Source organism: Taudactylus pleione, unplaced genomic scaffold, assembly GCF_031769625.1.
Source record: "Taudactylus pleione unplaced genomic scaffold, aTauple2 ptg000612l, whole genome shotgun sequence".
Classification (NCBI taxonomy): Eukaryota; Metazoa; Chordata; class Amphibia; order Anura; family Myobatrachidae; genus Taudactylus; species Taudactylus pleione.
Window position 1 is genome coordinate 551,847 of NW_028285014.1, and position 4,708 is coordinate 556,554.

At 30.7% G+C, this 4,708-nt stretch overlaps 1 non-coding gene across 1 annotated transcript; it reads left to right on the forward strand.

Moving 5' to 3' along the window:
* Positions 1–3,762: 3,762 nt before the first annotated feature.
* Positions 3,763–3,835, forward strand: TRNAQ-UUG (transfer RNA glutamine (anticodon UUG)). The gene has a single exon. It is a non-coding gene; the product is annotated as a tRNA-Gln (tRNA).
* The last annotated feature ends 873 nt before the right edge of the window (positions 3,836–4,708 follow it).

The following is a 4,708-nucleotide window of genomic DNA, read 5'->3' on the forward strand; positions in this document are numbered from 1 at the left end:
AGTCTTTCATTTTGTCACAATTTGAAATCTTCAAACTCTGCATGAATTCAATGGATGACAATGTTGTAAAGAATGTACATTTCTAAATGTAATTCCCATAGGAAAATAAATACAACATAAACAATGATGTGCATGATGTACACATAGTTATAGTTTTTTTAGGTTTTTGGTGCATAGTAAAAGGTATCCTTTTGGAAAAGGTAAGTATTTACCTGTTAACTTGTTCAATTTTGGTAATCTGTGTTGGAAAAAAATCTTTGACCAAATTGATACAATTAAGGATATTTGCATATCTGCATATAAAAATTATATCTCACATGTTTAAAATGAATCATTGAAATCCGAACATCCATAGTCCAATGAGAAATTGCTATAAAGCCTACATCCCTAATATTTTCATAAAACTTAAAAAACCTTTAGGAAAATGTAAGTGTTTACCTGTTAACTTGTTTGATTTTGGTAATCTGTGTTGCAAAGCAGTTCTTTGACCAAATTGATACTATAATGGTTATTTGCATATCTGCATATAAAAAATACATCTCACATGTTTAGAAGGAATCAGTGAAATCAGAACACCCATAGTTCAATGAGAAATTGCTCTAATGCCTACATCCCTAATCTTTTTATAAAACTTTATAGCATGCCTATAGAAAAGTTAAGTTATTTCTCAGCTAAGTTAAGGATTTTACAAAATCTAGGCTATGTGAAAGGTATACTTTGTAATGTTCACTCAACATAAATCACTAAAATATGTTGGATTTCATTTTGTAATTCATATGCAAGTTTTTCCAAAACATACCTCTAGAAAAAGCTTCTAAATTTTGAATGTTATACTTGAGGTTACTATTACCACACCTTCCACAGGTTCGACAATTTCGACATAGATGACAGCGTGGCATAATGGATGAGGCGTCTGACTTCTGATCAGAAGATTGAGGGTTCGTGTCCCTTCGTGGTCAAGTCATTCTTTTTGTCACTATTTGAAATCTTCAAGCTCTGCATGAATTCAATGGATGACAATGTTGTAAAGAATGTACATTTCTAAATGTAATTCCCATAGGAAAATAAATACAACATAAACAATGATGTGCATGATGTACACATAGTTATAGGTTTTTTAGGTTTTTGGTGCATAGTAAAAGGTATCCTTTTGGAAAATGTAAGTATTTACCTCATAACTTGTTCAATTTTGGGAAACTGTGTTGGAAAAAAATCTTTGACCAAATTGATACAATAAAGGATATTTGCATATCTGCATATAAAAATTATATCTCACATGTTTAAAATGAATCATCGAAATCTGAACATCCATAGTCCAATGAGAAATTGCTATAAAGCCTACATCCCTAATATTTTCATAAAACTTAAAAAACCTTTAGGAAAATGTCAGTGTTTACCTGTTAACTTGTTTGATTTTGGTAATCTGTGTTGCAAAGCAGTTCTTTGACCAAATTGATACTATAATGGTTATTTGCATATCTGCATATAAAAAATACATCTCACATGTTTAGAAGGAATCAGTGAAATCAGAACACCCATAGTTCAATGAGAAATTGCTCTAATGCCTACATCCCTAATCTTTTTATAAAACTTTATAGCATGCCTATAGAAAAGTTAAGTTATTTCTCAGCTAAGTTAAGGATTTTACAAAATCTAGGCTATGTGAAAGGTATACTTTGTAATGTTCACTCAACATAAATCACTAAAATATGTTGGATTTCATTTTGTAATTCATATGCAAGTTTTTCCAAAACATACCTCTAGAAAAAGCTTCTAAATTTTGAATGTTATACTTGAGGTTACTATTACCACACCTTCCACAGGTTCGACAATTTCGACATAGATGACAGCGTGGCATAATGGATGAAATGTCTGACTTCTGATCAGAAGATTGAGGGTTCGTGTCCCTTCGAGGTCAAGTCATTCTTTTTGTCACTATTTGAAATCTTCAAACTCTGCATGAATTCAATGGATGACAATGTTGTAAAGAATGTACATTTCTAAATGTAATTCCCATAGGAAAATAAATACAACATAAACAATGATGTGCATGATGTACACATAGTTATAGGTTTTTTAGGTTTTTGGTGCATAGTAAAAGGTATCCTTTTGGAAAATGTAAGTATTTACCTCTTAACTTGTTCAATTTTGGTAATCTGTGTTGGAAAAAAATCTTTGACCAAATTGATACAATAAAGGATATTTGCATATCTGCATATAAAAATTATATCTCACATGTTTAAAATGAATCATCGAAATCCGAACATCCATAGTCCAATGAGAAATTGCTATAAAGCCTACATCCCTAATATTTTCATAAAACTTAAAAAACCTTTAGGAAAATGTAAGTGTTTACCTGTTAACTTGTTTGATTTTGGTAATCTGTGTTGCAAAGCAGTTCTTTGACCAAATTGATACTATAATGGTTATTTGCATATCTGCATATAAAAAATACATCTCACATGTTTAGAAGGAATCAGTGAAATCAGAACACCCATAGTTCAATGAGAAATTGCTCTAATGCCTACATCCCTAATCTTTTTATAAAACTTTATAGCATGCCTATAGAAAAGTTAAGTTATTTCTCAGCTAAGTTAAGGATTTTACAAAATCTAGGCTATGTGAAAGGTATACTTTGTAATGTTCACTCAACATAAATCACTAAAATATGTTGGATTTCATTTTGTAATTCATATGCAAGTTTTTCCAAAACATACCTCTAGAAAAAGCATCTAAATTTTGAATGTTATACTTGAGGTTACTATTACCACACCTTCCACAGGTTCGACATTTCGACATAGATGACAGCGTGGCATAATGGATGAGGCATCTGACTTCTGATCAGAAGATTGAGGGTTCGTGTCCCTTCGTTTTCAAGTCATTCTTTTTGTCACTATTTGAAATCTTCAAACTCTGCATGAATTCAATGGATGACAATGTTGTAAAGAATGTACATTTCTAAATGTAATTCCCATAGGAAAATAAATACAACATAAACAATGATGTGCATGATGTACACATAGTTATAGGTTTTTTAGGTTTTTGGTGCATAGTAAAAGGTATCCTTTTGGAAAATGTAAGTATGTACCTCATAACTTGTTCTATTTTGGTAATCTGTGTTGGAAAAAAATCTTTGACCAAATTGATACAATAAAGGATATTTGCATATCTGCATATAAAAATTATATCTCACATGTTTAAAATGAATCACTGAAATCCGAACATCCATAGGCCAATGAGAAATTGCTATAAAGCCTACATCCCTAATATTTTCATAAAACTTAAAAAACCTTTAGGAAAATGTCAGTGTTTACCTGTTAACTTGTTTGATTTTGGTAATCTGTGTTGCAAAGCAATTGTTTGACCAAATTGATACTATAATGGTTATTTGTATATCTGCATATAAAAAATACATCTCACATGTTTAGAAGGAATCAGTGAAATCAGAACAGCCATAGCTCAATGAGAAATTGCTCTAATGCCTACATCCCTAATCTTTTTATAAAACTTTATAGCATGCCTATAGAAAAGTTAAGTTATTTCTCAGCTAAGTTAAGGATTTTACAAAATCTAGGCTATGTGAAAGGTATACTTTGTAATGTTCACTCAACATAAATCACTAAAATATGTTGGATTTCATTTTGTAATTCATATGCAAGTTTTTCCAAAACATATATCTAGAAAAAACTTCTAAATTTTGAATGTTATACTTGAGGTTACTATTACCACACCTTCCACAGGTTCGACAATTTCTATAAAGATGACCGCGTGGCCTAATGGATAAGGCGTCTGACTTTGGATCAGAAGATTGAGGGTTCGAGTCCCTTCGTGGTCGAGTCTTTCATTTTGTCACAATTTGAAATCTTCAAACTCTGCATGAATTCAATGGATGACAATGTTGTAAAGAATGTACATTTCTAAATGTAATTCCCATAGGAAAATAAATACAATGATGTGCATGATGTACACATAGTTATAGTTTTTTTAGGTTTTTGGTGCATAGTAAAAGGTATCCTTTTGGAAAAGGTAAGTATTTACCTGATAACTTGTTCAATTTTGGTAATCTGTGTTGGAAAAAAATCTTTGACCAAATTGATACAATTAAGGAAATTTGCATATCTGCATATAAAAATTATATTTCACATGTTTAAAATGAATCATTGAAATCCGAACATCCATTGTCCAATGAGAAATTGCTATAAAGCCTACATCCCTAATATTTTCATAAAACTTAAAAAACCTTTAGGAAAATGTAAGTGTTTACCTGTTAACTTGTTTGATTTTGGTAATCTGTGTTGCAAAGCAGTTCTTTGACCAAATTGATACTATAATGGTTATTTGCATATCTGCATATAAAAAATACATCTCACATGTTTAGAAGGAATCAGTGAAATGAGAACACCCATAGTTCAATGAGAAATTGCTCTAATGCCTACATCCCTAATCTTCTTATAAAACTTTATAGCATGCCTATAGAAAAGTTAAGTTATTTCTCAGCTAAGTTAAGGATTTTACAAAATCTAGGCTATGTGAAAGGTATACTTTGTAATGTTCACTCAACATAAATCACTAAAATATGTTGGATTTCATTTTGTAATTCATATGCAAGTTTTTCCAAAACATACCTCTAGAAAAAGCTTCTAAATTTTGAATGTTATACTTGAGGTTACTATTACCACACCTTCCACAGGTTCGACAATTTCGACAT